The 21206-nt window shown below is 43.8% G+C and overlaps 27 pseudogenes; 17 read left to right on the forward strand and 10 right to left on the reverse strand.

Annotated features, from left to right (window-relative positions):
• Positions 1–80: 80 nt before the first annotated feature.
• LOC140296481 (5S ribosomal RNA) lies at positions 81–199 on the reverse strand (annotated as a pseudogene).
• A 269-nt stretch (positions 200–468) lies between these two features.
• Positions 469–587, reverse strand: LOC140300361 (5S ribosomal RNA; annotated as a pseudogene).
• A 656-nt stretch (positions 588–1243) lies between these two features.
• On the reverse strand, positions 1244–1362 carry LOC140279897 (5S ribosomal RNA; annotated as a pseudogene).
• A 269-nt stretch (positions 1363–1631) lies between these two features.
• LOC140288503 (5S ribosomal RNA) lies at positions 1632–1750 on the reverse strand (annotated as a pseudogene).
• Positions 1751–2019: 269 nt separating this feature from the next.
• LOC140305945 (5S ribosomal RNA) lies at positions 2020–2138 on the reverse strand (annotated as a pseudogene).
• A 269-nt stretch (positions 2139–2407) lies between these two features.
• LOC140270086 (5S ribosomal RNA) lies at positions 2408–2526 on the reverse strand (annotated as a pseudogene).
• Positions 2527–2795: 269 nt separating this feature from the next.
• Positions 2796–2914, reverse strand: LOC140302110 (5S ribosomal RNA; annotated as a pseudogene).
• A 269-nt stretch (positions 2915–3183) lies between these two features.
• Positions 3184–3302, reverse strand: LOC140296483 (5S ribosomal RNA; annotated as a pseudogene).
• A 269-nt stretch (positions 3303–3571) lies between these two features.
• On the reverse strand, positions 3572–3690 carry LOC140300362 (5S ribosomal RNA; annotated as a pseudogene).
• Positions 3691–4349: 659 nt separating this feature from the next.
• LOC140299603 (5S ribosomal RNA) lies at positions 4350–4468 on the reverse strand (annotated as a pseudogene).
• Positions 4469–12516: 8048 nt separating this feature from the next.
• Positions 12517–12635, forward strand: LOC140301802 (5S ribosomal RNA; annotated as a pseudogene).
• A 272-nt stretch (positions 12636–12907) lies between these two features.
• LOC140289169 (5S ribosomal RNA) lies at positions 12908–13026 on the forward strand (annotated as a pseudogene).
• A 657-nt stretch (positions 13027–13683) lies between these two features.
• Positions 13684–13802, forward strand: LOC140267806 (5S ribosomal RNA; annotated as a pseudogene).
• A 658-nt stretch (positions 13803–14460) lies between these two features.
• Positions 14461–14579, forward strand: LOC140267828 (5S ribosomal RNA; annotated as a pseudogene).
• A 269-nt stretch (positions 14580–14848) lies between these two features.
• On the forward strand, positions 14849–14967 carry LOC140289631 (5S ribosomal RNA; annotated as a pseudogene).
• Positions 14968–15239: 272 nt separating this feature from the next.
• On the forward strand, positions 15240–15358 carry LOC140267839 (5S ribosomal RNA; annotated as a pseudogene).
• Positions 15359–15627: 269 nt separating this feature from the next.
• On the forward strand, positions 15628–15746 carry LOC140289632 (5S ribosomal RNA; annotated as a pseudogene).
• A 272-nt stretch (positions 15747–16018) lies between these two features.
• On the forward strand, positions 16019–16137 carry LOC140280875 (5S ribosomal RNA; annotated as a pseudogene).
• Positions 16138–16406: 269 nt separating this feature from the next.
• Positions 16407–16525, forward strand: LOC140314506 (5S ribosomal RNA; annotated as a pseudogene).
• Positions 16526–16794: 269 nt separating this feature from the next.
• On the forward strand, positions 16795–16913 carry LOC140265853 (5S ribosomal RNA; annotated as a pseudogene).
• Positions 16914–17560: 647 nt separating this feature from the next.
• On the forward strand, positions 17561–17679 carry LOC140290456 (5S ribosomal RNA; annotated as a pseudogene).
• Positions 17680–17948: 269 nt separating this feature from the next.
• LOC140290279 (5S ribosomal RNA) lies at positions 17949–18067 on the forward strand (annotated as a pseudogene).
• Positions 18068–18714: 647 nt separating this feature from the next.
• Positions 18715–18833, forward strand: LOC140290280 (5S ribosomal RNA; annotated as a pseudogene).
• A 647-nt stretch (positions 18834–19480) lies between these two features.
• On the forward strand, positions 19481–19599 carry LOC140290457 (5S ribosomal RNA; annotated as a pseudogene).
• Positions 19600–19868: 269 nt separating this feature from the next.
• Positions 19869–19987, forward strand: LOC140290281 (5S ribosomal RNA; annotated as a pseudogene).
• Positions 19988–20634: 647 nt separating this feature from the next.
• Positions 20635–20753, forward strand: LOC140290459 (5S ribosomal RNA; annotated as a pseudogene).
• A 269-nt stretch (positions 20754–21022) lies between these two features.
• Positions 21023–21141, forward strand: LOC140290283 (5S ribosomal RNA; annotated as a pseudogene).
• The last annotated feature ends 65 nt before the right edge of the window (positions 21142–21206 follow it).

Below are 21206 nucleotides of genomic sequence, written 5' to 3' on the forward strand. Positions count from 1 at the left end.
AGATGACCAACTTCCTCATGTGTCACAGGGTGATCAGACGTTGCAACAAAAGACATGCAGGTGGTACAGAGAAGAGAAAAAGCTTACAGCACCTCGTATTCCCAAGAGGTCTTCCATCCAAGTACAAACCAGGCCCAACTGTGCTTGGCTTCCGAGATCAGACTAGGTCGGGCATGTTCAGGGTTGTGTGGCCGTAAGCAACAATGTCTCTGACAAATGTGCATTATATAGGTACTGGAATCATACGGTTCCTCTATGCAACCAGATAATTGCCGAGAAAGGCTGATGTGTAGCGGGCATATCATCTTCTCTGATGTGATCATTCTCTGCAACTGAAACTGAGGCTCTCAGATCACTTCGTGTCAGCCAACAAAACAGCAGCAGCTGAAGATGACCAACTTCCTCATGTGTCACAGGGTGATCAGACGTTGCAACAAAAGACATGCAGGTGGTAGAGAGAAGAGAAAAAGCTTACAGCACCTGGTATTCCGAAGTGGTCTCCCATCCAAGTACTAACCAGGCCCAACCCTGCTTTTCTTCCAAGATCAGACGAGGTCAGGTATATTCAGGGTGGTGCGGCCGTAAGCAACAATATCGGTGACAAATGTGCATTATATAGGTACTGGAATCATACACTTCCTCTGTGTAACCAGATAATTGCCGAAAAAGGCTGACTTGTAGTTGGTTCATCTTCCTCCTTGATGTGATTATTCTCTTCAGCTGAAACTGAGACTCTCAGATCACCTCGTGTCTATCAACAAAGCAGCAGCAGCTGAAGATGACCAACTTCTTCACGTGTCACAGGGTGATCAGACGTTGCAACAAAAGACATGCAGGTGGTAGAGAGAAGAGAAAAAGCTTACAGCACCTGGTATTCCCAAGCTGTCTCCCATCCAAGTACTAACCAGGTACAACCTTCTTGGTGTCCGAGATCAGACGAGGTCGGGCTTATTCAGGGTGGTGTGGCCGTAAGCAACAATGTCTCTGACAAATGTGCATTATATAGGTACTGGAATCATACGGTTCCTCTATGCAACCAGATAATGGCCGAGAAAGGCTGATGTGTAGCGGGCAAATCATCTTCTCTGATGTGATCATTCTCTGCAACTGAAACTGAGACTCTCAGATCACTTTGTGTCAGCCAACAAAGCAGCAGCAGCTGAAGATGACCAACTTCCTCATGTGTCACAGGGTGATCAGACGTTGCAACAAAAGACATGCAGGTTGTAGAGAGAAGAGAAAATGCTTACAGCACCTGGTATTCCCAAGCAGTCTCCCATCCAAGTACTAAGCAGGTTCAACCCTGCTTGGCTTCCAAGATCAGACGAGGTCGGGTATGTTCAGGGTGGTGTGGCCGTAAGCAACAATGGGTCTGACAAAAGTGCATTATATAAGTACAGGAATCATACGGTTCCTCTATGTAACCAGATAATTGCTGAGAAAGGCTGATGTGTAGTCGGCACATCTTCTTCCCTGACGTGATTATTCTCTTCAGTTGAAACTGAGACTCTCAGATCACTTCGTGTCTTCCAACAAAGCAGCAGCAGCTGAAGATGGCCAACTTCCTCATGTGTCACAGGGTGATCAGACGTTGCAACAAAAGACATGCAGGTTGTAGAGAGAAGAGAAAACGCTTACAGCACCTGGTATTCCCAAGCAGTCTCCCATTAAAGTACTAACCAGGCCCAACCCTCCTTGGCTTCCGAGATCAGACGAGGTCGGGCTTATTCAGGGTGGTGTGGCCGTAAGGAACAATTTCTGTGACAAATGTGCATTATATAGGTACTGGAATCATACAATTCCTCTATGTAACCAGATAATTGCAGAGAAAGGCTGACTTGTTATGGGCACATCTTCTTCCCTGATGTGATTATTCTCTGCAGCTGAAACTGAGACTCTCAGATCACTTCGTGTCTGCCAACAAAGCAGCAGCAGCTGAAGATGACCAACTTCCTCATGTGTCACAGGGTGATCAGACGTTGCAACAAAAGACATGCAGGTGGTCGAGAGAAGACAAAAAGCTTACAGCTCCTGGTATTCCCAAGCGGTCTCCCATTTAAGTACTAACCAGGCCCAACCCTCCTTGGCTACCGAGATCAGACGAGGTCGGGCATGTTCAGGGTGGTGTGGCCGTAAGCAACAATGTCTGTGACAAATGTGCATTATATAGGTACTGGATTCATACGGTTCCTCTATGTAACCAGATAATTGCCGAGAAAGGCTGACTTGTAGTGGGCAAATCTTCTTCCCTCATGTGATCATTCTCTGCAGCTGAAACTGAGACTCTCAGATCACTTCGTGTCTGCCAACAAAGCAGCAGCAGCTGAAGATGACCACCTTCCTCATGTGTCACAGGGTGATCAGACGTTGCAACAAAAGACATGCAGGTGGTCGAGAGAAGAGAAAAAGCTTACAGCACCTGGTGTTCCCAAGCAGTCTACCATCCAAGTACTAACCACGCCCAACCCTCCTTGGCTTCCGAGATCAGACGAGGTCGGGTATGTTCAGGGTGGTGTGGCCGTAAGCAACAATGTCTCTGACAAATGTGCATTATATAGGTACTGGAATCATACGGTTCCTCTATGCAACCAGATCATTTCCGAGAAAGGCTGATGTGTAGTGGGCACATCTTCTTCCCTGACGTGATTATTCTCTGCAGCTGAAACTGAGACTCTCAGATCACTTTGTGTCTGCCAACACAGCAGCAGCAGCTGAAGATGACCAACTTCCTCATGTGTCACAGGGTGATCAGACGTTGCAACAAAAGACATGCAGGTGGTAGAGAGAAGAGAAAAAGCTTACAGCACCTGGTATTCCCAGACAGTCTACCATCCAAGTACTAACCAGGCCCAAACCTGCTTGGCTTCCGAGATCAGACGTGGTCGGGCATATTCAGGGTGGTGTGGCCGTAAGCAACCATAACTGTGAAAAATGTGCATTATATAGGTACTGGAATCATACAGTTCCTCTATGTAACCAGATAATTGCCGAGAAAAGCTGATAAGTAGTGGGCACATCTTCTTCCCTGACGTGATTATTCTCTCGAGCTGAAACTGAGACTCTCAGATCACTTTGTGTCTGCCAACAAAGCAGCAGAAGCTGAAGATGACCAACTTCCTCATGTGTCACAGGGTGATCAGACGTTGCAACAAAAGACATGCAGGTGGTACAGAGAAGAGAAAAAGCTTACAGCACCTCGTATTCCCAAGAGGTCTTCCATCCAAGTACAAACCAGGCCCAACTGTGCTTGGCTTCCGAGATCAGACTAGGTCGGGCATGTTCAGGGTTGTGTGGCCGTAAGCAACAATGTCTCTGACAAATGTGCATTATATAGGTACTGGAATCATACGGTTCCTCTATGCAACCAGATAATTGCCGAGAAAGGCTGATGTGTAGCGGGCATATCATCTTCTCTGATGTGATCATTCTCTGCAACTGAAACTGAGGCTCTCAGATCACTTCGTGTCAGCCAACAAAACAGCAGCAGCTGAAGATGACCAACTTCCTCATGTGTCACAGGGTGATCAGACGTTGCAACAAAAGACATGCAGGTGGTAGAGAGAAGAGAAAAAGCTTACAGCACCTGGTATTCCGAAGTGGTCTCCCATCCAAGTACTAACCAGGCCCAACCCTGCTTTTCTTCCAAGATCAGACGAGGTCAGGTATATTCAGGGTGGTGCGGCCGTAAGCAACAATATCGGTGACAAATGTGCATTATATAGGTACTGGAATCATACACTTCCTCTGTGTAACCAGATAATTGCCGAAAAAGGCTGACTTGTAGTTGGTTCATCTTCCTCCTTGATGTGATTATTCTCTTCAGCTGAAACTGAGACTCTCAGATCACCTCGTGTCTATCAACAAAGCAGCAGCAGCTGAAGATGACCAACTTCTTCACGTGTCACAGGGTGATCAGACGTTGCAACAAAAGACATGCAGGTGGTAGAGAGAAGAGAAAAAGCTTACAGCACCTGGTATTCCCAAGCTGTCTCCCATCCAAGTACTAACCAGGTACAACCTTCTTGGTGTCCGAGATCAGACGAGGTCGGGCTTATTCAGGGTGGTGTGGCCGTAAGCAACAATGTCTCTGACAAATGTGCATTATATAGGTACTGGAATCATACGGTTCCTCTATGCAACCAGATAATGGCCGAGAAAGGCTGATGTGTAGCGGGCAAATCATCTTCTCTGATGTGATCATTCTCTGCAACTGAAACTGAGACTCTCAGATCACTTTGTGTCAGCCAACAAAGCAGCAGCAGCTGCTGAAGATGACCAACTTCCTCATGTGTCACAGGGTGATCAGACGTTGCAACAAAAGACATGCAGGTGGTCGAAAGAAGAGAAAAAGCTTACAGCACCTGGTATTCCCAAGAGGTCTTCCATCCAAGTACTAACCAGGCCCAACCGTGCTTGGCTTCCGAGATCAGACGAGGTCGGGCATGTTCAACGTGGTGTGGCCGTAAGCAACAATGTCACTGACAAATGTGCATCATATAGGTACTGGAATCATACGGTTCCTCTATGCAACTAGATAATTGCAGAGAAAGGCTGATGTGTAACGGGCATATCATCTTCTCTGATGTGATCATTCTCTGCAGCTGAAACTGAGACTCTCAGATCACTTCGTGTCTGCCAACAAAGCAGCAGCTGAAGATGACCACCTTCCTCATGTGTCACAGGGTGATCAGACGTTGCAACAAAAGGTGGTAGAGAGAAGAGAAAAAGCTTAAAGCACCTGGTATTCCCAGGCAGTCTACCATCCAAGTACTAGTAGTAGTAAAAATAAAAAGGATGGAAAACATTCAAGAAAAGTGCAAATGAAGCAAGGTTTTTTGGTATAACTATCATGTATTATTCATTTGAACTTTTTTAGAACTTTGAACATTTACAAAACATAAGTAAGATCTCAATCTCAGCTCGGCTGCTGACTACTTGGTCCTGGGGCCTGCTGCTGTCTAGCTCTGGTTCATTCCCGTTTAGGAGATAGCTGATGATTAATGTCATCCTCTTCTAAAAGTCACTGTCAGACTCTGAATTTGATCTTCATATTCTGAAACCTCTTTCTTGACCAAAATCAATTTCAAGGCCTTGTGTGCGATGAATCTTTTGGTTGTTGCGGAGAATCGGTTGTATTAGTAGTTATCACTGGGAAAGCTATATTTATTGCCCCCCCCCCCCCCCCCCCCCCCCCCCAAAAAAAAAGAGGAGGGGAAAAAAGAGGGAAAATGAAAAATGTGCAGGAATATGATTACAGGTGCAAGTGCTTGAATGTCGGTTTGACACATGCACACGTGTATAATTACAACAAACAGTTTGAAAGTAGTGTTTCTTTTACAGATCACCAAGAAGCTGGCTGGCGCTATTGGGGACAGTGCTGCATGGATGATAAACATCGGCAACGAGTTTGGCCAGGTTCTGAACTCTGTTCTGACAACGGGTGAAGGTGCAGGGTTGGAAGAGTTGTGCCATGGCATCGTCACTCGATACAAGAATGCGGGCCAAGCTGAACCTGAGGTCATCTATGTTGACCGGGACTGCTGCAGCCAGTCAGGTGGGTAAAAATGATAAAATTCTTTATCAAATATACGTTTGAAAAACTGTGTGCCACACACACACACACTGTTACCACTCCACTTGTGGGAGGAGTGGTACTGGCAATTGGGCAGCGGCTGACTTTGTTTTTCACAGGTGTGTCTTCAGTGGTCAAACTCTTCCACCCATGGAGGTCTGCAGTGCGCTTGGACAGCTTCCATTTCATGCGACGTTTTAACTGCGGCGTTAAGTTTACGTTAAGTGTCTGTCTGTCTGTCTGTCTGTTCGCAGATGATTGCTCGTCTGTTACTGTGTGATTATTGTTACAATGTTAATAAAGTTTGATAATTTTACTTGAACCAAGAACAGCCTTCACATTTTTATTTAATTTCCCTTTGCAAAACAGGACGACAGTGAGTGTGAGTGACATCCATTTAATGCAATTGTCAAAAGTGAAGCCAGAATTACTTGGAGAATTATTTTACATTTATTAACAAAACCCAACACTCTTTGTCTCAACCAAAGATTTTTTAAAAATACTTTCTTTGCTCAATTTGGAATTTGTTTCATTCACTTGTGTTGCACAAATAGTGATACAGATAGATAGCTAGTCTCTCAAATAATTGAGTGTACCAAAAAAAGAGGGGAAAAATGATGGGAGACTTATTTACATTTACAGTTATACACATGTTGTGTGCTCCCCCCTACAGTAGGCTTTAGTAAAGTCCAAAGCACTGTGGTATGTTGGGGTGTTGCCACAATACAGGTTCGAATCCCACAAGAAACATGAAAATTAAACAGATGATAAACCTTGCAATAAGTGCAGAGGTGTGTGTAAACAATGTTGAGAAGATAAGAGAATAGAGAAAAGTGGATATAGTGTACGTTTTTTCTCCTTTTCTCCCCCCCCCCCTTCCTCTTTTTTTCCTTTTCCCCCCTTTCGGGCAGTCCCTTTTGCCCCTTTTTTGGCCGAAAGGTTAGCACTCTGGACTTTGAATCCTGTGATCCGAGTTCAAATCTCGGTGGAACCTACAGGTGTGCTGTCATGTTTGTGTTCTGGAAAGAAAATGAGTGGATGAGGTTAGTCAGTTGTCAAGTCACACCAGAGTGTGTGATTGACCAATTCCAAAGAGAGGGCTTAAATTGTTTAATGTTGAAAAAGTGAAACATTCAGCTGAGAGGGTCTGTGCTATTTGCCTTCTCACCTCCGGGTGTCACTAATTGAATCTATTTGATTTCTTCTTCCATATTAATTTGCAATGCATATATTTTTCCATGCTCTCCGTTTGGAATTTGGACACAGAAGCCAAAGGAGAAGGAAACAGGAAAAACAATCCCATGGTAACAATCAGCGACAAGGAGAACTACTCAAAAGCCTACATAATTAACCCGGTGCCCAACCATGGGCCAACCAATCATCCAATCAAGGAGCGGCAATTTCTGCCGGCCGGGATCTGAGCGCCAACTCCATGCGGTGCGCACAAGTTGGTACTGATTTAGGAAAAAGAGGATTGTACAATTTTACTCCTTGGTATGGATACTCTTTCAAAAAAGTCCAAAAAATAAAATATGTGGTTGACAAAACTGTGTGACTCAGTCCTTCAACACAAAAGGCAGGCAAAGGAAAATCAGCTGTCCTCTCTATCTAATCATAGGAGGATGGCCTGACTACGATCAGGGACCTGAGCAGCAAAGAATAGATAGACATGATAAATAGTTATATATATATATACATATATATATGTACATACTAGTCTCCAATACTACTATGATAAAAAGAGATCCAATGTACAGGTCTAAGTTGTACAGGAATGTGTTGTAGAAATTTGTTCTATATTTTTGTTGTAAATCCACAACAGGTTTCATCATCTGCTAATCCTGAAGGAGACACTAGTTGTAAAGGAATTTATTAATACATAAAAATGCTTATATTATAAGACTGAAACATCCTTGAACAGCAGATCACTGTAAAGACATACATATAATATTGTGATTATGTCAGTGGGTCAACAATTTTGTAAAGGCAACTTTACATAAAAAAATTTAAAATCTTGTAAAAATATAACAATGTAAACATAAAAACAGCAACCTCAAAACAAAACATAGCATGTTACCTGGATGGAAAACCATGCGTCTCTACAGCCTGAAGGAAGAAATCTTGGGCTGTTGATGACTTGTTGTTATTGGTAGCATGTCGGTACATGATCTTTGTGAGCATTTGGAAAACATAAAAACCACAGAAACACATTAAACATTAACTACAATAATATAAGAATAATAAATGAATGAAATATTGTTCCATGTGTAATGTTAGACTTAAAGCTATACTTACCTTTCTGGCATGTAGCACGGCACTTATTAAAAATTTAAACATGAAAAACTCCCCCTCCCTCCAAAGTCTCACCCTCTTCCCCCTGCCTGACCTGTGACGCTCCCTTCCTCCCTGACGTGTGAGGTGAGAAAGTGATGGTGCGTTCCATCTCCCCCGGATGTCGGAGCGGAGAATGTTGTCAAGTTATCAGCGGTCCAGTTACCACGTCCATCAAGGCTATTCTTGTGCTTGCCGTGTCCGAATATAAACAACTTGTGATCTACAACGGCCTGCGTTGTAGTTCGCGTGTAATTTCAACACCTGGTGGCTTGCTTTTCCATTTTAGTGCGCCATAAGCTTATTAGGAGCATTTTAAGCTTACAAAAGAAAAGTATAGCTTTAAATAAATTAAGTTGAATATTATATCACACACTATAATCTCCATGGGGACACTGACCTTTCTTGAAGAGACATCTATTCCAAACATTACCACACCATATCTGTTCAATAAAAATGTATCAATTGTTTAACGCAGCTACATCGTGGTCCATTACACCAGATTCCAGAACTCTGCAGAATGTATGCCATAGACCATTTTTTAAATCAATATATAAATATATAATGTCCATGTGATGTCCTTTGCTGTCAGCTTACCTGATCAACTTGTGGTTGATATCTATATGTACGAGTGACAGAGGAGCTGCGACATTGTAGGTCCTTCTCACAACACATCCGAGGCTTGTCATTCTCTGTAGTATTCCTACCCTATCAACCCGGTGCATCGAATCCCACACTCTGTCCACTGAACTCTGTGGCCTAAAGCCCTAAGACGACCTTTTACCATTCTGTGACCTGTAGGAAAAGAAGTGAAAACCACTTTTATTTAAGATATATTGATTGATAATCATGTAAACAAACAATTTAGGCATTTAACTTTTTCTCAGGTATACATGCTATGATGACCGTTGCTATGATAATGTCCAGGACTCTCCACTAAGGCACAGAAAATTTAAAAAATAATATTGATAGCCTTTAGGCTATAAAAATAGCAGTCATTAAAGTAGCCGGCCCTCAGCTAGACTTAGTTGTGGAGCCTATATGGCCGGCAATTTCAAATGTTACTTTTATGGCACAAATCTTTTTATAATGCTATGGACAAGTGCATGATATAATTCAAATAAAAACTTTCTGTAAAAAGCACCAACCCAAATTCTGGGAGTCTTGCTTGATGGCAGAGACCAAGCTGTCAAGTTCATCATCTGTCATTTTACTGTAGCCTTCCCTTTTTGAGAGGCCCCACTGTCGCATTCTGCGTTTCAGTGTTCTCACTGATACACCAGCAGTGTGGAAATACAGGGGGCAGAGAGGTCAATTTCAATCAAATGCTGGACGTGGTCTTTGGAAAAAAACATATGCTGGCTTGTTCACAGATACGAGACTTGTGTTCTTTTCACTGATTTTTACTGTGGTCTTCATCGTCGGCTTTCACCACAAGTACACCGTAGAACTGATAAAACACAAATGATGTACAAATATTACATTACACATGCCTCAACTAAAAGAAAATATATTATTTACAAACACAAACTTACATACCACTTTGGCCTGCAAGTGGACAAACCGGTAAACTTAAAACCGCTTATGGTCTTCGTTGATTGCTTTCTTTATTGGATCCATATCAATGATACCAGTTTACCGGACCGCTTTTTTAAACCGGAAGTGACATCACCGTCACCTTAAACTAAACTTATCAAGTTTTAACTTTTAACTTTTACCTAACACCAAATGTTATTAACTATATCCTTTAAACATTGCTAAATATTAAATATATACATCAAAACACTTAAAACAAACGTGTTATACGGACATTCTCTATGGCCATAAAATCATAGCTGCATCTAGTGGCGAAACATAAATATAACTGCCGTTACATTGCCTGTTTGACAGTTTAAAGCGGCTGCACGTGCACTTTTTCTATCTGGCCTCAGTACATTTCTGAAATGTATTCATTTGTGTTTGGAAAACATTGGAAACTTTATTTCTGAGTCCACATCAGTGGGTTCTGGTTGTTAGCACATAGATGAGGAGACAGTTCAAGTAGTTTAAATTTTTAATAAGTGCCGTGCTACATGCCAGAAAGGTAAGTATAGCTTTAAGTCTAACATTACACATGGAACAATATTTCATTCATTTATTATTCTTATATTATTGTAGTTAATGTTTAATGTGTTTCTGTGGTTTTTATGTTTTCCAAATGCTCACAAAGATCATGTACCGACATGCTACCAATAACAACAAGGCATCAACAGCCCAAGATTTCTTCCTTCAGGCTGTAGAGACGCATGGTTTTCCATCCAGGTAACATGCTATGTTTTGTTTTGAGGTTGCTGTTTTTATGTTTACATTGTTATATTTTTACAAGATTTTAAATTTTTTTATGTAAAGTTGCCTTTACAAAATTGTTGACCCACTGACATAATCACAATATTATATGTATGTCTTTACAGTGATCTGCTGTTCAAGAATGTTTCAGTCTTATAATATAAGCATTTTTATGTATTAATAAATTCCTTTACAACTAGTGTCTCCTTCAGGATTAGCAGATGATGAAACCTGTTGTGGATTTACAACAAAAATATAGAACAAATTTCTACAACACATTCCTGTACAACTTAGACCTGTACATTGGATCTCTTTTTATCATAGTAGTATTGGAGACTAGTATGTACATATATATATGTATATATATATATATATAACTATTTATCATGTCTATCTATTCTTTGCTGCTCAGGTCCCTGATCGTAGTCAGGCCATCCTCCTATGATTAGATAGAGAGGACAGCTGATTTTCCTTTGCCTGCCTTTTGTGTTGAAGGACTGAGTCACACAGTTTTGTCAACCACATATTTTATTTTTTGGACTTTTTTGAAAGAGTATCCATACCAAGGAGTAAAATTGTACAATCCTCTTTTTCCTAAATCAGTACCAACTTGTGCGCACCGCATGGAGTTGGCGCTCAGATCCCGGCCAGCAGAAATTGCCGCTCCTTGATTGGATGATTGGTTGGCCCATGGTTGGGCACCGGGTTAATTATGTAGGCTTTTGAGTAGTTCTCCTTGTCGCTGATTGTTACCATGGGATTGTTTTTCCTGTTTCCTTCTCCTTTGGCTTCTGTGTCCAAATTCCAAACGGAGAGCATGGAAAAATATATGCATTGCAAATTAATATGGAAGAAGAAATCAAATAGATTCAATTAGAGACACCCGGAGGTGAGAAGGCAAATAGCACAGACCCTCTCAGCTGAATGTTTCACTTTTTCAACATTAAACAATTTAAGCCCTTTCTTTGGAATTGGTCAATCACACACTCTGGTGTGACTTGACAACTGACTAACCTCATCCACTCATTTTCTTTCCAGAACACAAACATGACAGCACACCTGTAGGTTCCACCGAGATTTGAACTCGGATCACTGGATTCAAAGTCCAGAGTGCTGACCTTTCGGCCAAAAAAGGGGCAAAAGGGACTGCCCGAAAGGGGGGAAAACGAAAAAAAGAGGAAGGGGGGGGGGAGAAAAGGAGAAAAAACGTACACTATATCCACTTTTCTCTATTCTCTTATCTTCTCAACATTGTTTACACACACCTCTGCACTTATTGCAAGGTTTATCATCTGTTTAATTTTCATGTTTCTTGTGGGATTCGAACCTGTATTGTGGCAACACCCCAACATACCACAGTGCTTTGGACTTTACTAAAGCCTACTGTAGGGGGCAGCACACAACATGTGTATAACTGTAAATGTAAATAAGTCTCCCATCATTTTTCCCCTCTTTTTTTGGTACACTCAATTATTTGAGAGACTAGCTATCTATCTGTATCACTATTTGTGCAACACAAGTGAATGAAACAAATTCCAAATTGAGCAAAGAAAGTATTTTTAAAAAATCTTTGGTTGAGACAAAGAGTGTTGGGTTTTGTTAATAAATGTAAAATAATTCTCCAAGTAATTCTGGCTTCACTTTTGACAATTGCATTAAATGGATGTCACTCACACTCACTGTCGTCCTGTTTTGCAAAGGGAAATTAAATAAAAATGTGAAGGCTGTTCTTGGTTCAAGTAAAATTATCAAACTTTATTAACATTGTAACAATAATCACACAGTAACAGACGAGCAATCATCTGCGAACAGACAGACAGACAGACAGACACTTAACGTAAACTTAACGCCGCAGTTAAAACGTCGCACCTATCGTACCTATATAATGCACATTTGTCACAGTTATTGTTGCTTACGGCCACACCACCCTGAATAAGTCTGATCTCGGAAGCCAAGCAGGGTTGGGCCTTGTTAGTATTTGGATGGGAGACTGCTTGGGAATACCAGGTGCTGTAGGTTTTTTCTTTTCTCTCTACAACCTGCATGTCTTTTGTTGCAACGTCTGATCACCCTGTGACACATGAGGAAGTTGGTCATCTTCAGCTGCTGCTGCTTTATTGGCAGACACGAAGTGATCTGAGAGTCTCATTTTCAGCTGGAGAAAATTATCACGTCAGGGAACAAGATGTGCCCACTACATATCAGCCTTTCTCGGCAATTATCTGGTTACATAGAGGAACCATATGATTCCATTGCCTATATAATGCACATTTGTCACAGAGATTGTTGCTTACGGCCACACCACCCTGAATAAGCCCGACCTCGTCTGATCTCGGAAGCAGAGCAGGTTTGGGCCTGGTTAGTACTTCGATGGGAGACCTCTTGGGAATACCAGGTGCTGTAAGCTTCTTCTCTTCTCTCTACCACCTGCATGTCTTTTGTTGCAACGTCTGATCATCCTGTGACACATGAGGAAGTTGGTCATCTTCAGCAGCTGCTGCTTCTTTGTTGGCAGACACGAAGTGATCTGAGAGTCTCAGTTTCAGCTGCAGAAAATAATCACATCGGGGAAGAAGATGTGCCCACTACAAGTCAGCCTTTCTCGGCAATTATCTGGTTACATAGAGGAAGTGTATGATTCCAGTACTTATATAATGCACATTTGTCACATATATTGTTGCTTACGGCCACACCACCCTGAATAAGCCCGACCTCGTCTGATCTTGGAAGCCAAGCAGGTTTGGGCCTGGTTAGTACTTGGATGGGAGACTGCTTGGGAATACCAGGTGCTTTAAGCTTTTTCTCTTCTCTCTACCACCTGCATGTCTTTTGTTGCAACGTCTGATCACCTTGTGACACATGAGGAAGTTGGTCATCTTCAGCTGCTGCTGCTTTGTTGGCAGACACGAAGTGATCTGAGAGTCTCATTTTCAGCTGGAGAGAATTATCACGTCAGGGAAGAAGATGTGCCCACTACAAGTCAGCCTTTCTCGGCAATTATCTGGTTGCATAGAGGAACCGTATGATTCCAGTACCTATATAATGCACATTTGTCAGAGACATTGTTGCTTACGGCCACACCACCCTGAATAAGCCCCACCTCGTCTGATCTCGGACGCCAAGCCGGGTTGTACCTGGTTACTACTTGGATGGGAGACAGCTTGGGAATACCAGGTGCTGTAAGCTTTTTCTCTTCTCTCTACCACCTGCATGTCTTTTGTTGCAACGTCTGATCACCCTGTGACACGTGAAGAAGTTGGTCATCTTCAGCTGCTGCTGCTTTGTTGATAGACACGAGGTGATCTGAGAGTCTCAGTTTCAGCTGGAGAGAATAATCACATCAAGGAGGAAGATGAACCCACTACAAGTCAGCCTTTTTCGGCAATTATCTGGTTACACAGAGGAAGTGTATGATTCCAGTACCTATATAATGCACATTTGTCACCGATATTGTTGCTTACGGCCACACCACCCTGAATAAGCCCGACCTCGTCTGATCTCGGAAGCCAAGCAGGGTTGGGCCTGGTTAGTACTTGAATGCGAGACCGCTTGGGAATACCAGGTGCCTTAAGCTTTTTCTCTTCTCTCTACCACCTACATGTCTTTTGTTGCAACGTCTGATCACCCTGAGACACATGAGGAAGTTGGTCATCTTCAGCTTCTGCTGCTTTGTTGGCAGACACAAAGTGATCTGAGAGTCTCATTTTCAGCTGGAGAGAATTATCACGTCAGGGAACAAGATGTGCCCACTACAAGTCAGCCTTTCTCGGCAATTATCTGGTTGCATAGAGGAACCGTATGATTCCAGTACCTATATAATGCACATTTGTCAGAGACATTGTTGCTTACGGCCACACCACCCTGAATAAGCCCCACCTCGTCTGATCTCGGACGCCAAGCAGGGTTGTAACTGGTTACTACTTGGATGGGAGACAGCTTGTGAATAACCAGGTGCTGTAAGCTTTTTCTCTTCTCTCTACCACCTGCATGTCTTTTGTTGCAATGTCTGATCACCCTGTGACACGTGAAGAAGTTGGTCATCTTCAGCTGCTGCTGCTTTGTTGATAGACACGAGGTGATCTGAGAGTCTCATTTTCAGCTGGAGAGAATAATCACATCAAGGAGGAAGATGAACCCACTACAAGTCAGCCTTTTTCGGCAATTATCTGGTTACACAGAGGAAGTGTATGATTCCAGTACCTATATAATGCACATTTGTCACCGATATTGTTGCTTACGGCCACACCACCCTGAATAAGCCCGACCTCGTCTGATCTCGGAAGCCAAGCAGGGTTGGGCCTGGTTAGTACTTGAATGCGAGACCGCTTGGGAATACCAGGTGCCTTAAGCTTTTTCTCTTCTCTCTACCACCTACATGTCTTTTGTTGCAACGTCTGATCACCCTGAGACACATGAGGAAGTTGGTCATCTTCAGCTTCTGCTGCTTTGTTGGCAGACACGAAGTGATCTGAGAGTCTCAGTTTCAGCTGAAGAGAATGATCACATCAGAGAAGATGATATGCCCGCTACACATCAGCCTTTCTCGGCAATTATCTGGTTGCATAGAGGAACCGTATGATTCCAGTACCTATATAATGCACATTTGTCAGAGACATTGTCGCTTGCGGCCACACCACCCTGAACATGCCCGACCTCGTCTGATCTCGGAAGCCAAACAGGGTTGAGCCTGCTTAGTACTTGGATGGGAGACTGCTTGGGAATACCAGGTGCTGTACGCTTCTTCTCTCCTCTCTACCACCTGCATGTCTTTTGTTGCAACGTCTGATCATCCTGTGACACATGAGGAAGTTGGTCATCTTCAGCAGCTGCTGCTTCTTTGTTGGCAGACACAAAGTGATCTGAGAGTCTCAGTTTCAGCTGCAGAGAATAATCACATCAGGGAAGAAGATGTGCCCACTACAAGTCAGCCTTTCTCTGCAATTATCTGGTTACATAGAAGAAGTGTATGATTCCAGTACCTATATAATGCACATTTGTCACAGTTAATGTCGCTTACGGCCACACCACCCTGAATAAGCCCGACCTCGTCTGATCTCGGAAGCCAAGCAGGGTTGGGCCTGGTTAGTACTTGAATGCGAGACCGCTTGGGAATACCAGGTGCCTTAAGCTTTTTCTCTTCTCTCTACCACCTACATGTCTTTTGTTGCAACGTCTGATCACCCTGAGACACATGAGGAAGTTGGTCATCTTCAGCTTCTGCTGCTTTGTTGGCAGACACGAAGTGATCTGAGAGTCTCAGTTTCAGCTGAAGAGAATGATCACATCAGAGAAGATGATATGCCCGCTACACATCAGCCTTTCTCGGCAATTATCTGGTTGCATAGAGGAACCGTATGATTCCAGTACCTATATAATGCACATTTGTCAGAGACATTGTCGCTTGCGGCCACACCACCCTGAACATGCCCGACCTCGTCTGATCTCGGAAGCCAAACAGGGTTGAGCCTGCTTAGTACTTGGATGGGAGACTGCTTGGGAATACCAGGTGCTGTACGCTTCTTCTCTCCTCTCTACCACCTGCATGTCTTTTGTTGCAACGTCTGATCATCCTGTGACACATGAGGAAGTTGGTCATCTTCAGCAGCTGCTGCTTCTTTGTTGGCAGACACAAAGTGATCTGAGAGTCTCAGTTTCAGCTGCAGAGAATAATCACATCAGGGAAGAAGATGTGCCCACTACAAGTCAGCCTTTCTCTGCAATTATCTGGTTACATAGAAGAAGTGTATGATTCCAGTACCTATATAATGCACATTTGTCACAGTTAATGTCGCTTACGGCCACACCACCCTGAATAAGCCCGACCTCGTCTGATCTTGGAAGCCAAGCAGGATTGGGCCTTGTTAGTACTTGGATGGGAGTCCTCTTGGGAATACCAGGTGCTGTAAGCTTTTTCTCCTCTCTCTACCACCTGCATGTCTTTTGTTGCAACGTCTGATCACCCTGTGACACATGAGGAAGGTGGTCATCTTCAGCTGCTGCTGCTTTGTTGGCAGACACGAAGTGATCTGAGAGTCTCAGTTTCAGCTCGAGAGAATAATCACGTCAGGGAAGAAGATGTGCCCACTACTTATCAGCTTTTCTCGGCAATAATGTGGTTACATAGAGGAACTGTATGATTCCAGTACCTATATAATGCACATTTGTCACAGTTATTGTTGCTTACGGCCACACCACCCTGAATATACCCGACCTCGTCTGATCTCGGAAGCCAAGCAGGTTTGGGCCTGGTTAGTACTTGGATGGTAGACTGCATGGGAATACCAGGTGCTTTAAGCTTTTTCTCTTCTCTCTACCACCTTCATGTCTTTTGTTGCAACGTCTGAGCACCCTGTGACACATGAGGAAGTTGGTCATCTTCATTTTCTGCTGCTTTGTTGGCAGACACGAAGTGATCTGAGAGTCTCAGTTTCAGCTGAAGAGAATAATCACATCAAGGAGGAAGATGAACCCACTACAAGTCAGCCTTTTTCGGCAATTATCTGGTTACACAGAGGAAGTGTATGATTCCAGTACCTATATAATGCACAATTGTCACCGATATTTTTGCTTACGGCCACACCACCCTGAATAAGCCCGACCTCGTCTGATCTCGGAAGCCAAGCACGGTTGGGCCTGGTTAGTACTTGAATGGGAGACCGCTTGGGAATACCAGGTACCTTAAGCTTTTTCTCTTCTCTCTACCACCTGCATGTCTTTTGTTGCAACGTCTGATCACCCTGTGACACATGAGGAAGTTGGTCATCTTCAGCTTCTGCTGCTTTGTTGGCAGACACGAAGTGATCTGAGAGTCTCATGTTCAGCTGGAGAAAATTATCACGTCAGGGAAGAAGATGTGCCCACTACAGATCAGCCTTTCTCAGCAATTATCTGGTTACATAGAGGAACCGTATGATTCCTGTACTTATATAATGCACATTTATCAGACACATTGTTGCTTACGGCCACACCACCCTGAACATGCCTGATCTCGTAAGCCAAGCAGGGTTGAGCCTCCTTAGTACTTGGATGGGAGACTGCTTGGGAATACCAGGTGCTGTAAGCTTTTTCTCTTCTCTCTACCACCTGCATGTCTTTTGTTGCAACGTCTGATCACCCTGTGACACATGAGGAAGTTGGTCATCTTCAGCTGCTGCTGCTTTGTTGGCTGACACGAAGTGATCTGAGAGTCTCAGTTTAAGTTGCAGAGAATGATCACATCAGAGAAGATGATTTGCCCGCTACACATCAGCCTTTCTCGGCAATTATCTGGTTGCATAGAGGAACCGTATGATTCCAGTACCTATATAATGCACATTTGTCAGAGACATTGTTGCTTACGGCCACACCACCCTGAATAAGCCCGACCTCGTCTGATCTCGGACGCCAAGCAGGGTTGTACCTGGTTAGTACTTGGATGGGAGACAGCTTGGGAATACCAGGTGCTGTAAGCTTTTTCTCTTCTCTCTACCACCTGCATGTCTTTTGTTGCAACGTCTGATCACCCTGTGACACGTGAAGAAGTTAGTCATCTTCAGCTGCTGCTGCTTTGTTGATAAACACGAGGTGATCTGAGAGTCTCAGTTTCAGCTGCAGAGAATAATCACATCAAGGAGGAAGATGAACCCACTACAAGTCAGCCTTTTTCGGCAATTATCTGGTTATACAGAGGAAGTGTATGATTCCAGTACCTATATAATGCACATTTGTCACCAAAATTTTTGCTTATGGCCACACCACCCTGAATAAGCCCAACCTCGTCTGATCTCGGAAGCCAAGCACGGTTGGGCCTGGTTAGTACTTGAATGGGAGACCGCTTGGGAATACCAGGTACCTTAAGCTTTTTCTCTTCTCTCTACCACCTGCATGTCTTTTGTTGCAACGTCTGATCACCCTGTGACACATGAGGAAGTTGGTCATCTTCAGCTTCTGCTGCTTTGTTGGCAGACACGAAGTGATCTGAGAGTCTCATGTTCAGCTGGAGAAAATTATCACGTCAGGGAAGAAGATGTGCCCACTACAGATCAGCCTTTCTCAGCAATTATCTGGTTACATAGAGGAACCGTATGATTCCTGTACTTATATAATGCACATTTGTCAGACACATTGTTGCTTACGGCCACACCACCCTGAACATGCCTGATCTCGTAAGCCAAGCAGGGTTGAGCCTCCTTAGTACTTGGATGGGAGACTGCTTGGGAATACCAGGTGCTGTAAGCTTTTTCTCTTCTCTCTACCACCTGCATGTCTTTTGTTGCAACGTCTGATCACCCTGTGACACATGAGGAAGTTGGTCATCTTCAGCTGCTGCTGCTTTGTTGGCTGACACGAAGTGATCTGAGAGTCTCAGTTTAAGTTGCAGAGAATGATCACATCAGAGAAGATGATTTGCCCGCTACACATCAGCCTTTCTCGGCAATTATCTGGTTGCATAGAGGAACCGTATGATTCCAGTACCTATATAATGCACATTTGTCAGAGACATTGTTGCTTATGGCCACACCACCCTGAATAAGCCCAACCTCGTCTGATCTCGGAAGCCAAGCACGGTTGGGCCTGGTTAGTACTTGAATGGGAGACCGCTTGGGAATACCAGGTACCTTAAGCTTTTTCTCTTCTCTCTACCACCTGCATGTCTTTTGTTGCAACGTCTGATCACCCTGTGACACATGAGGAAGTTGGTCATCTTCAGCTTCTGCTGCTTTGTTGGCAGACACGAAGTGATCTGAGAGTCTCATGTTCAGCTGGAGAAAATTATCACGTCAGGGAAGAAGATGTGCCCACTACAGATCAGCCTTTCTCAGCAATTATCTGGTTACATAGAGGAACCGTATGATTCCTGTACTTATATAATGCACATTTATCAGACACATTGTTGCTTACGGCCACACCACCCTGAACATGCCTGATCTCGTAAGCCAAGCAGGGTTGAGCCTCCTTAGTACTTGGATGGGAGACTGCTTGGGAATACCAGGTGCTGTAAGCTTTTTCTCTTCTCTCTACCACCTGCATGTCTTTTGTTGCAACGTCTGATCACCCTGTGACACATGAGGAAGTTGGTCATCTTCAGCTGCTGCTGCTTTGTTGGCTGACACGAAGTGATCTGAGAGTCTCAGTTTAAGTTGCAGAGAATGATCACATCAGAGAAGATGATTTGCCCGCTACACATCAGCCTTTCTCGGCAATTATCTGGTTGCATAGAGGAACCGTATGATTCCAGTACCTATATAATGCACATTTGTCAGAGACATTGTTGCTTACGGCCACACCACCCTGAATAAGCCCGACCTCGTCTGATCTCGGACGCCAAGCAGGGTTGTACCTGGTTAGTACTTGGATGGGAGACAGCTTGGGAATACCAGGTGCTGTAAGCTTTTTCTCTTCTCTCTACCACCTGCATGTCTTTTGTTGCAACGTCTGATCACCCTGTGACACGTGAAGAAGTTAGTCATCTTCAGCTGCTGCTGCTTTGTTGATAAACACGAGGTGATCTGAGAGTCTCAGTTTCAGCTGCAGAGAATAATCACATCAAGGAGGAAGATGAACCCACTACAAGTCAGCCTTTTTCGGCAATTATCTGGTTATACAGAGGAAGTGTATGATTCCAGTACCTATATAATGCACATTTGTCACCAAAATTTTTGCTTATGGCCACACCACCCTGAATAAGCCCAACCTCGTCTGATCTCGGAAGCCAAGCACGGTTGGGCCTGGTTAGTACTTGAATGGGAGACCGCTTGGGAATACCAGGTACCTTAAGCTTTTTCTCTTCTCTCTACCACCTGCATGTCTTTTGTTGCAACGTCTGATCACCCTGTGACACATGAGGAAGTTGGTCATCTTCAGCTTCTGCTGCTTTGTTGGCAGACACGAAGTGATCTGAGAGTCTCATGTTCAGCTGGAGAAAATTATCACGTCAGGGAAGAAGATGTGCCCACTACAGATCAGCCTTTCTCAGCAATTATCTGGTTACATAGAGGAACCGTATGATTCCTGTACTTATATAATGCACATTTGTCAGACACATTGTTGCTTACGGCCACACCACCCTGAACATGCCTGATCTCGTAAGCCAAGCAGGGTTGAGCCTCCTTAGTACTTGGATGGGAGACTGCTTGGGAATACCAGGTGCTGTAAGCTTTTTCTCTTCTCTCTACCACCTGCATGTCTTTTGTTGCAACGTCTGATCACCCTGTGACACATGAGGAAGTTGGTCATCTTCAGCTGCTGCTGCTTTGTTGGCTGACACGAAGTGATCTGAGAGTCTCAGTTTAAGTTGCAGAGAATGATCACATCAGAGAAGATGATTTGCCCGCTACACATCAGCCTTTCTCGGCAATTATCTGGTTGCATAGAGGAACCGTATGATTCCAGTACCTATATAATGCACATTTGTCAGAGACATTGTTGCTTACGGCCACACCACCCTGAATAAGCCCGACCTCGTCTGATCTCGGACGCCAAGCAGGGTTGTACCTGGTTAGTACTTGGATGGGAGACAGCTTGGGAATACCAGGTGCTGTAAGCTTTTTCTCTTCTCTCTACCACCTGCATGTCTTTTGTTGCAACGTCTGATCACCCTGTGACACGTGAAGAAGTTAGTCATCTTCAGCTGCTGCTGCTTTGTTAATAGACACGAGGTGATCTGAGAGTCTCAGTTTCAGCTGCAGAGAATAATCACATCAAGGAGGAAGATGAACCCACTACAAGTCAGCCTTTTTCGGCAATTATCTGGTTATACAGAGGAAGTGTATGATTCCAGTACCTATATAATGCACATTTGTCACCAAAATTTTTGCTTATGGCCACACCACCCTGAATAAGCCCAACCTCGTCTGATCTCGGAAGCCAAGCACGGTTGGGCCTGGTTAGTACTTGAATGGGAGACCGCTTGGGAATACCAGGTACCTTAAGCTTTTTCTCTTCTCTCTACCACCTGCATGTCTTTTGTTGCAACGTCTGATCACCCTGTGACACATGA

Source organism: Leuresthes tenuis, unplaced genomic scaffold, assembly GCF_036924035.1.
Source record: "Leuresthes tenuis unplaced genomic scaffold, fLeuTen1.0.hap1 SCAF_1, whole genome shotgun sequence".
Classification (NCBI taxonomy): Eukaryota; Metazoa; Chordata; class Actinopteri; order Atheriniformes; family Atherinopsidae; genus Leuresthes; species Leuresthes tenuis.